Below are 12,158 nucleotides of genomic sequence, written 5' to 3' on the forward strand. Positions count from 1 at the left end.
CTATCTATCTATCTATCTATCTATCTATCTATCCATCCATCCTCTGGGAAAAAAACAAATAATGTAGTACAGGTCTGACCACTAGAGGCCACTGTTGTCTCACTACTTATGAATGAGCACATTGCTCTGCTGGCTCCAATGTAATAAAGCATTATTATAAAGTTAACTTTGGCATTGCACATTTCCACCATAGAAATTATGGCTAACTATATAACACTGCCTCTAAATGCTGCAGAAACAAGCTGCTTCCCTTTTGCAAATGTCCCTGGTATAAAGCATCTTGCTTTTCTGTTTGGAAACATGAGCTGTAACACACAAACGCACAGGCAATATTATATCAATAAAGCTAAATTAGTTTCCTCTCTTTAAGTTGGAATCACATTACTCATTTGCTGTTCCAGACGTGTAAATTTGCTGATATGCGTTCACTGAAAAGGACAAATAAGTATAATTTTTAATGAAATGTGCTAATTATAATAAATTATTTATTTTCCTCCCCACTCCGGTGGTAGTCACATATTGATAATGACAAGTGGCACCACTTGGAAATGTGTAATGTGTCTATAATTTGCATGTACATCATACAGGCTCCACCCACTTGTGTCACATGACTCATTGTGAAAGTGTAAAAAATGATGTAGTGTATTACAGACATTGAAGGGCCAACATACATCTATAAATGGGGATCTCCAAAATCAGGCTTTTATTTCTAGCTATCCCCCACTACCATCACATCTTGTCCCATACAGCTGGTTTATAGACCAGATAATATTCTATGGTTTTCATACTGTACATTACACATCACTAAGGCTCCAACTCCAAATCCAAATTTGATTTTATAAAACAGGTCAACTGAGGTGGCAAAGATATACAAGATACCGTAGAGTTTATTACAGTACATGACTCACCAGGAACCAGAATTATATGTACAATTCAAAAATTCTATTCTTTTCCATTTATTCCATAAACAGGGATGCCCCCATTAAATGGGTGTTTGCAATGGTGACAGGCGTCTCAGGATGGCGATAAGCCAGGGCCGTCAGTTCCACTGCGCCGGGTCACGCATGCGCATACCCCCACTGACTCGGCAAAGAGGTGCGTTAACCCTTACCGCTCCTACCCAGTATAGCCAAAGCAGCTGAGTATCTGTGAGATTTTTATGATTTATTGATTTTCTGCTGCCCCATTTATTAAACAGACCCATTGGTGCACTATTCACTACAATAAACCATATTGGTAATATTTCAGGTGCACATTTCCTGCATGTCCGTTACTCTGATTATCTCTAATCTACTGCTCTCATTCAAGCTCCAGCCACTGAGGATACATAAAGATTCTGGGCCCGATTCATTAAGGCCCATACTGAGCACAATGGGCCCGATTCATTAAGGACAGCAAAGAAAAGAAAGTAAGTAACTTATTGGGGTAGGGCACGTCCTAGATCAACTTTAAATGTCAGAGTAAAAATAAATCTATCAAGTATTTGTGTCCTACATGAAACCGAGGGCAATATTTTACTTATGTGCAAAATAAGAAACTAATTTGCACTCCTTGCATGGCAACATGGTTTTGCCAAGGTGAAGAGTTACTCATTTTTTTTCCTTTACATTCCTTAATGAATCAGGCCCAATGCGTGCACGCAAATCGGCTATACGCACCCCCAAATTCAAGGAGCGGATGTGAAGATACGTGTGGTGATGAATTCGTGTGTAGGTCTGTTCTACTCTATTACACAAAACACGGCAGGATACATCCACTATGTGTGGAATATAAAATCACAAAAGAACGAACAGGAAAAAAAATATATATTCTACTAATGTCACCTGTTAATAATATAGTCTTTAAATATCAAACATCAAAAATAAAATAAAGTCTTTTATTAGGATGTTCTGAAAGTCTACTGTACATAAAATATATTTTTACAGTTGCTCCCGATTGCAAACACATGTAATAGCATGCATACACAGCCGTCATCACTTGTCATCATAATCAATAGTAATCGGTACTTAGACTAGACCTGTTACTGGAGCAAGAGATATGGCTGTTACACAGCTACCTGAGAGATGCCCAGAGCTTGAATCGGTTGTAATTTTGCGGATTGTACGCACAAAATCTCTGTTTACGTTCCTTGATAGATCAGGCCCATTATATTATTAATAGCAGGGATTCATGTTATTTGGAGGAATTGTTTTTTTGTCCTGTTTACCTCTCTGTTACTCTTTTTCACCCCTACACCATTTATTTCTCTGTTCACACATGCCAGAAGTCTTATGTTTAGAGTACAATAAAGGAAAAAGATTCTCACATTTAAACACTCAGACGTTATGAAGACGGGGCACTCGGAACATGGCACAAGGTGGCGACCTTGGCATTTGTCGCCATTAAACAAGTAAACCAAATACTTGCAGTAAGTCCTAGTTGACTAGTTTCCCCGCAGCCGAAACAAAATCCCGTACACACAGCTGGGGAGAACATAAATTCTACTACATCTTTCTGAATCCTGAAGGCATCTGAAAGGGATTTCTGGAACAAGAGCAAGTCTGCTCCTTTAGGACAGGTTACAGAATGAAATGTACAATTTACAACCTACTGCAGTTTGTATCTAGCGCTGTGTTGTTCCAGACTGTTATTTCATCCATATTCTCGCTGACTCAGCCAGAAGAATTTTAGCCATTTCATTGACACAATATATCTCTGGACATTCTGAAACCTTACCTTGAATCCTTTGCCTTGCACTCCTATTCAATTATATGTTCCGCCAGTATTAATTTTAGGTTGTCACATCTAGTATAGGGTAAGTGTTACTCTTAAACTTATCTATTCCGTGACACATCAATAAAACACGAAATTGAAGCTTAATTTCACATGAAATGTTATGCTATTTGTTTATTTTGTCCTGAGAGCTTTCATTATAAGTTTAGAGACAGTGGGAGAGAACATTTTGCTTTCATGCACATTTTTCCCCACTCTTAATAGCACGAGGAATAGCAATCAAGAATACGAGTCAATGACAAGTTAGGTATTTGAGATAATATATATTTTTGTTAACATTTGGGGATGTGTTTAGAGTTGAGTGTTTTTCATTTATGTGGAATAAATAAACGCATTTCCTACAACAAAATTAATCAAAATGAGCAATTGCTCCTTCATAATACCCCACTTCATTATATCATTTCATTTGCATCCTATTAGGTTTGCACCTTATATATTATTTATAAAGTGCAGAATGGATGCTCTGCAGTGCAATGTAGCTTTAGACCTCAATTTGCTCAAGTGTGGCTTCCTCCGGGAAGCATAGGAAGGTGGCTGCATTTGCGGAGGATTAGGGGCCTGATTCATTAAGGAAAGTAAGGCAAAAAAAGGAGTAAATTTGCTCCTGGACAAACCATGTTACAATGTAAGGGGTGCAAATGAGTTTATTATTTTGTGCATATTTTCGCACAAGTTACATATACTGGCTATGTTTTCATGTAGCACACAAATACTTGATAAGTTTGTTTCTACACTGAAATGTAAAGTTGATCTAGGACATGCCTTATACCAACTATTAATCTGTCCCCACATTTTAAATTTACCTCCCCCCAATGCAACATGGTTTTGCCAAGGTGCAAAAAGTTACTCCTTTGTTTTGCTTTACTTTCCTTAATGAACCGTCAACCGTCACATAATCAACCGTCACACTCCAAACAGACCTGTCACCTGCAAAGCTGCCTCCATACGGCCAAAAGCCAATGGAGAAGATATTGCGCCAGCTCTGACTTCCTCTATTACAAATTTACCATGCCTTCTTACTATACCGCACTCTCTCTTGCCAAACAAATCTAATTAAGTTACTAATATCCATGCAGTCAACTCCCTTCGCCACCACCAACTTTCTTCTCTGCCCACCCCTTCCCTTCTTCCCTCAATGCACATGATTTCTCCACTAATTTCAAAGGCAAAATTAACTCCAACTGTCATGAATTCTACTCTCACCAGATGACCTCCACCTTTTTCTCCACTCACTTACCTACCCCCAGTTCTTTCACTCCTGTCCCTGAGAATGAAATCTTCACACTATCTTCCTCTTCCCCCTCAGTGTGTCCCCTCAACCCTGTTCCCTCCCAACTTCTCCACTCATTATTCCCAATCCATGCCTGCCTCTATCTCACATATTCAACCTGTCTCTCTCTCCACTGGCACTTTCCTTCCACCATTAAACATGCTATCCATCCTATCCTCAGGAAATCATCTCTCAAATCTACCACCCCATTTCTCTCCTTCCCTTTGTTTTCAAACTATATCAGTGGCATGTCTACAACCGCTTGATGCACATTTCTCTCTGACCCGGGAATTATGTTCCCCCCAAACCTCCCCTCCAAGCCCCGTAGCTGCCACACCCCCTATGGTTACACCCCTGATTGGTATGATTCTCCAGGAGGTATAAATTATCCTTACAATTTTAGGGAATCTGGTCAATCTGCAAATTAATTAGTAAACTGAGAATCGCTGAAATTCGGATGAATTTTGAATTTGGTCAAATTGATTTTCCCATCTCTACTCATGAACAGGTGCTCTTTAACCCCTTCAGTGCTAAGGATGAGTGGGGTTCAAACAAGTTATTTTCTGTTGGTGGCTTTCAGAAATATAATGAATAGCCAAGGAGAAAAGTGCTCTATTTTCTTCATCCTAACACCTAGAAAATCAGGGGCACCCTTGTTTGCCCACTTAATAGTTATTATCTGGTGATCACCAGACAACAATACCCTACATTACAAAATTAATTAGAATTTCAGTGATGGAAGATAAAACATATAGGAACCTAGGCTAGTGTGGGGTTTCGTAATGCTCAGATCTCCCCCATCATGGCACACAAAGACACAGGGACACCCTCGTTTGAAAGAGAGGAGCCCCCTCTTTCAAATAAAATGCCACCATAATAATTTTTTACTGCTGATCACCAGACAATAATACCTCTCAATACAGAAATAATTAAGGAGTCCAGAGAGGGGGACTGTTATAATGCCAACATCTCCCTCATCTTGGCTTTAATAAACTCAGGGGTACACTCATTTGATGCTGTGGTTTGTATAGTTTTCAAAATTGTATGCTTTGTTGGGCTACCCATTTTATTCCTACACATTTTTTGCATTTCATTCAAGACAGTGCAAACTAGCAATTTTTTCATTTATTTTTTAATCATTCTCAAGTGCAGATTTTTTTTATGAAAACCTATGTGTAGAATCCTGGCTTTTGCTATTTTGGAGAGGTGGATTGATACCAAACCAGGAACCACAAAGTATTACTTGGTGGTGTTTTGAAGAAAAAAAATATGCACATTTGCTTTTAATTCAAGGTGGGAAAGTGAAAGTGGGGGGGGGGGGGGGTGGGTATATGGTGGTGCGCCATACCGCCACTTCTCCTACTGCCTTCATTGCAAACCTATCAAACTCCAATGATTTGCATTCCCGTTACATTTTTAATACCGCCACTTCTAAATGTCCACTTCGATTACTGGTTGGCAGGACCAACCCAAATAGTGCCAAAATATGCTCAGTAACACAGGGGTTAAACACTGGCTGAATAGGACTTTGCCTGCAATAAAGAAAACCAGATTTTTATAAACAGTTTTCCTTGTTTTCCATGCTTGCACAATACTGCTGCAAACATAAAATTGTATGCTTATTTATCAAAATATTTATACATTTATTTTCACATATATTGTTTTGTATTTGGTGTTTTGCTGATCAAACTTAATGCGTGTAAGTAATTACAGTGTCCACATTATTTTTTTGCTTCCTGTTTAAACCTGGCATGCAGAACACCTAAATTATGTAGTTCGGCATAGCATAAAAACTCATTATTCTGTATTTCTTGACAAGTTGTGCTGTTATCACAATACGCATGCACTAGGACTCTGTACAGCAGGCAATTAGGGCCTTATAACTCTATGCAATGATTTGCTGGCAACGATTTGTTTTAAGGAACAGCGCGTGTAACAATGAATGCTAGACAACTATGACTGTCATATTACAATAACTTAGCATTATATAGGAATATAAATTATGAATAATATTGTTGGTTTGCAGACAGTTCTAAACTGTTAAGGGTTATTTTTGCTCATGAATATAAAAAAATTGGAAACCTAGTATGTGGTTATTTTAGTGTGCAGAAAAGTATAGAGGGCCTGATTCATTAAGGGATGCAATCTGAACGCAACTTGCTTTTTAAAAATCGCTCACAATTTGCATGCATGTCTACCCGTATTCAAGTACAAGTGGATCTGAAGAAACATTTTCATATGAATATGGGTATAAGTACCATCATTTCTACAAAACACAATGCCCTTTTTTTCTCCTCATAGACATACCCATTAGGTTTCAACAAATTAATTGTATGCAGTTGCGTTCACTGGGATAAGCCTCATTTTCGCACATGCCCAGAGCGTTTTTGTGCAAGATATGGCACGTAAATGGACTCACATTCCTTAACTAATCAGCCCCATACTCTTTAAATTTGGTGTAAAGTCACATATATACATTAAATTGAACTGTGCAGTGTAGTCTATTAGAAAAACGGTTTTGAATGTTTTGTTTGTGGTATGAATTCTCTCTTTACTAATTTGCTGATCGAGAACCATGGTCAATGTTTTTCATGATCTGTATCCTGAAAAGTTATCAAGTATGAAACTATGGTCAAAAAAATATTTGGGGAATACTTAACAATGATTTCATTGTCATGGCTAGAAGAAGAGAAATCAGTGACGTTGAGAGAGGGGTAATGGTTGAGTTAGGAGCTACAGTGGTGAAGTCTAGCCATAATACCCTCCTACTCCCTTGAGAAAGTCAGCTTGTCTGCTGAAACATGCTCTCAACATAACGTTGCGTGAGATGTGATGTTTGCAGTAATTTTTCATTTGGACACAATGTCATGCTCTTCTTATCATGGAGTTTTAAAGGATCACTAAATCCCACAATTTGCAAAATTTGCAACATTTCGATGTTAACCGGAGATAAGACTGCAGCTCTGTTAGATATAGTATAGCCTCTCTGTTCCAATACAGGCAGATGATGCTCTTCTTACACTCAAGCCTGTATTAGATACTTATCAAGATAAGATGGTGGTGCTGTGACATTACCGGTCCTGTCCCTGTGCAGGAATCAAGCATGCACTGTGCATTTCTGCAAAGCAAAACTGTCAAGTTGTCAGTCACTCTGTGCCTACTCTATTAGCACCTCCCACCTAACACGACAATCTGCTGGAGAAAGATAACAGATAGGAATGTTTTGTTAAGTATAAAAACCACAGTTATTCCATGTATATTATTCCGCTTAGTAGCACAGAGCCTTTGATATGTATCATTGTGCATGTAGATATATAAGTTTATCACACAGAGTCTTGCTGTATACATTCTTACCTCTGATGAAACCGTTAGTTTGGAACGGAGAAACGCATTAGTAGACATGATATACGGGATCACGTTTACCCACTAGAACGTTATCAGCTGTGGAGCGAGAGAAATTCATTTACACTTACTGGATTGAATGGCCATTCCAATGGATTAGAATATACATGATTCGCTTATAAGATAAGTTCTACACTTTACTATTGAACTTTAGAATGATTGGATGTGGTTTGTCTTCCTAATTATAACATCTCTGCAGAATGCAATATGGAGATTGATAAGCCTATCGTGGGATTATAACCATTAACATATACGATCCGGTGTCTGTATGCCCAAGGTATAATATCATTATATGATTTTATAAAGCTGATGAAGAACATTATATTCTTGCTATTCTCTCAATTTAGACCACTTCAGGAGTGATTAGTGACGTCGATATAGAATCGGCAAGACTACCGGTATTTGAAATTATTGTCACGTAATCATCAATATTTATCTCTATATCTGAACAAAGGATTAACTCTATTATTCTAATTGGCTTATCAATTTTTTAATATGTTGGTATCAATTTAATTTTAATTTTTATATATTTTTTTAATCCGGATTGATTAAATAAGTGATATACCGGTATACATTTAACGTTATTTATAATTTATATATTACTAGTATCTACTTAAAATAGTTTTTTTTATGTGTTTTTTTTTAATAAATATTAAGTTAAACATATCAGCACTTCCCTATTATTATTTTTAATACGACTTTACATTTGGCGATTTCAGCAGATTGCGTTAGAGGAAGCTGCGGATATTAGTTAGCTGTACGTACAGGTAGAGGAAGAAAGTCTTTTAGCGCCTGTGTATTTTTGTTTTCATACTGTATAAATTGGATTGGCGCAAATACAGAAGGCATCAGTTTGGTTTTATGGGACATGTGATAAGTGGCAGCGTCTGACCACTCGTGACCTATTTATTAAATATATTTTATTAGTGTGACATGAACACATGAACAATATACAAATACAGGCCCCCCCCCCCCGAAAAAATAATATATTGTACTACAATACAGCACCGCCGCGGATGCTTGTTTGACAGCGCTGCGGCTGCTGTACAGTAAAGTGCCGCTATGTAGGGGCACTGTTTAGCCCCCGTTCTTCGCGGAGGGGACGGGTTTCTGGAGTACCAGAAACCCCCCTGTGTGCGCCCCTGAAATAAAGTCTGTCTGTTAAGGGGTCAGATATGGAGAGTTATTGTAAATTCCAATATGAAACTTCTACAGCAATTATAAATTTAAAATAAAACTTATTAAAGAGTCAAATCCTTTACTTTCCTTTTTTTTATTTTATAGTTTATCATCCAAATACTGCACATCCTCAAGTCCCAGGGATTGCACACCAGGGCAAAACCTTGCAACAGAAGTAATTAAAAGATTCAAAGCCCTGCCTGGAACTAATCATAGCTGCTCCGTAATATATAGCAAAGCTGATAACGAGGAGAAAAACCTTGATTGTGATTGAAATATTATTGGCATTAGGAGATGAACCCGTTCTCAACTCTCCTACAAGATGAGGGAAAGGATGTCATTGTCTCACAAAAGATGAAGGATGAGGTCTGGCGGGATGATGTTAAGGATCTAAGCAATTATGGAAATATAATGGGGGTAGAGCTACTAAAACGTCTAAAAAACGTTTTAGGTGTTGTCAAGGGCAAGGTGTTGCCTATAGCAACCAATCAGATTCCAGCTGTCATTTTCTAGAATGTACTAGATAAATGATATCTACATTCTGATTGGTTGCTATAGGCAACACCTCCAATTTCCTTTTTTTTTTAAGTTTTAGTAAATCTACCCCTAGGCCAGGGGCTGGCTGGGCTGGGGGCAGGGGGGCAAATGCCCCCTGGGGTGGTCCCATAGTGGGCTACCTTGGGCTGGGTCACTGGGCTAGATGCATTTATTTTTCTATAAAATGTTTCTCGCCCTCCCGGGATAAAGTTTGCCAGCCCTCCCCTGCCCTAGGCCTCAGTTTACAAATAGAAGCTCTCTATGGACCAAGTCTTCCATACCTGAACCCTGATACACATGAAGAAGGCCATATTTCGGTTATCACTACGAGTTCGTGGACAGAATTCTGTTCAAAGAAATATCTCACCCAGCAGAGTCTATGGAGTTTTTCAGATAGCTGAGAGCCACAAAACCCTTTGTAGAGCCAGCAGTAGGACAGCCCTGGTATAAATCACAGCCTCACTCACTCAACATATGTGATTTCCTTTTTGTAACTGTATAACCACAATGTCACATTATTCTTTGTCCAATCACCATGACTTAAAACTCTACTATTCATTATTATTATTATTATTATTATCGTTTATTTGTTAGGCGCCACAAGGTTTCCGCAGCGCCGTACATGGTACAAACAGTAGACTATACAGGGTAAAACAGTACAGGACAGTAAACACAAAGTACCAGTACTTCAGAAACTCCAAGCAGGCAGATACAGTAAAGACGGAGCGGAAGAACAGGTGTGGAGACAGGAGGGAAGAGGGCCCTGCTCATTCGAGCTTACATCCTAAGGGAGGGTAAACAAAGTCAGGCACAAAAGGGAGCCAGTGAAGCAACGGGGAGAGAGAAAGGGGGCAGGGGAGAAGCAGAAGAGGAGAGAGGTTAAGTGGATGGTTGGTAGGCCTTAAGGAACAGGTGAGTTTTAAGTGCCCGCTTGAAGGAGCACAGATTGGGTGAGAGACGAATGGAGCGAGGGAGTTCATGTGACTACATGCCGATATAAATTATGTGATATTTAATACCTAACTATGCATCTCATCTCTATCTATCTATCTATCTATCTATCTATCTATCTATCTATCTGTCTATCTGTCTATCTATCTATCTATCTATCTATCTATCTATCTATCTATCTATCTATCTGTCTATCTAAAGCAACTTATAGGACTTAGCATGAAAAGGTTTGTAAGCTTGCACGCAGGGCCCTCTTAAATCTTTGTCTGTCTGTATTACCCAGTATTGTTTTATTGCTGTGTGGGCAGCATGGTGGCTCAGTGGTTAGCACTTCTGCCTTACAGCACTGGGGTCATGAGTTCAATTCCCGACCGTGGCCTTATCTGTGAGGAGTTTGTATGTTCTCCCCATGTTTGCGTGGGTTTCCTCCGGGTGCTCCGGTTTCCTCCTACACTCCAAAAACATACTGGTAGGTTAATTGGCTGCTATCAAAATTGACCCAGGTGTGTGTGTGTGTGTGTGTGTGTTAGGGAATTTAGATTGTAAGCTCCTATGGGGCAGGGACTGATGTGAATGAGTTCTCTGTACAGCGCTGCGGAATTAGTGGCGCTATATAAATAAATGGTGATGATGATGTGTTTGTTCCCAAATGTAAATCGCTACCAAATTTGCTGGCACCATATAAATAAATGTTGATGATGACAATGATGATGAAGTTTGTTAATGTGGCTCAACGTTTCAGTACTACATAGCACATGTATTAAGATAACAATATTAAAAACATACCTGTAGAAATGTCAAAGTAGAAGCGGGTGTAGATGCTGTATACATACAAGTTGTCAATAAAAAATATTTTTTTTTACAAATTGCAAATCAAAAGTTTCCATTTTATTCTATTTTTTTTTTAGAAATATATATTTTATTTCAACATATCCAAAACGACAGAAGCAAAAAGCACAACAATATGAAACTGTGACATTTACATAGCCAACGAAAAATAAAAGCGATTATCTGTCAAATGCTACAGAGCTATAGAACGGAAGCACATAGTCTATCATTTCTATAATTTAACCAAATTATAGATGCGAATTCACAGCAAGCAAAAAATAAACAAAATCCTACTTCAAGCTTACCTTTGTGCCGTCCAGATGGACAATACTGGCACAATATAAGACCCCTCACACAGATCCTGGCATATGCTATCTGTAGAAATGTTCTGTATGACATCTGTTGATGAAATCGAAAAGAACTTTGGCACCGAAACCATTGTCTAAATATCTATTGTTGTGTCTTTAGCTCCGACACGTCTGTTGGTTGAAGACTAACTAGGGATTGTAGACAGATCTTGTATTCTAGATAGCTGCAGGACGGAGATGACTGTTTGTTTCAATGCCAAAAAAAAGGATAAAATAAACAAAAACTGATTCCAGAAAAAATGGACGTGCAGAGTTAACTTTCCAACACTCTGTTTTGTGCTGGAAAATACTCATTATACTTTTCATTCTGCTAAGGAACATAATAAATCAATACCAACCTGTGGATTCTGGCTATCATCAATCACTGGAAATGGTCCTTTCATTAGCTCACAAATTGGTACAATTACATTGATTACTAACAACAAAAATAATTTTCCAAGAAAATTTGCCAGGAGTTTTGTTTTGTCCGACGTTGAAGCAGTACACATCATTTTTATTTTTGTTCTCAACCCACTGTGCTTATTGTGATTGTGGGTTTTTGTACCTGGATTAACTGGGTAGTCATTTTCAGCTTAAGGTACAAATTCCACTTACATAATCAGAGCGGCTATATTAATCTAACACCGCTATTTATTTGACTTTCAGTTCACGGTGTTTTCAATGATAGCGTACGAGATGTGGGTTTTCGAAGGTTAAGCAACTCATTGTGTAAATCCGAGGCATTTCATAAATTAATGTTTTGAAATGTCAAATTTAACAGCTCAATAGTTTAAAAGTAAACTTTATATTTCACAGTGACAGTTAATTCACAAACTTCCAGGTACTCAGGATATTTAACAATCAAATTCAAG

The sequence above is a fragment of the Mixophyes fleayi genome, chromosome 12, assembly GCF_038048845.1.
Source record: "Mixophyes fleayi isolate aMixFle1 chromosome 12, aMixFle1.hap1, whole genome shotgun sequence".
In the NCBI taxonomy this organism is placed as follows: Eukaryota; Metazoa; Chordata; class Amphibia; order Anura; family Limnodynastidae; genus Mixophyes; species Mixophyes fleayi.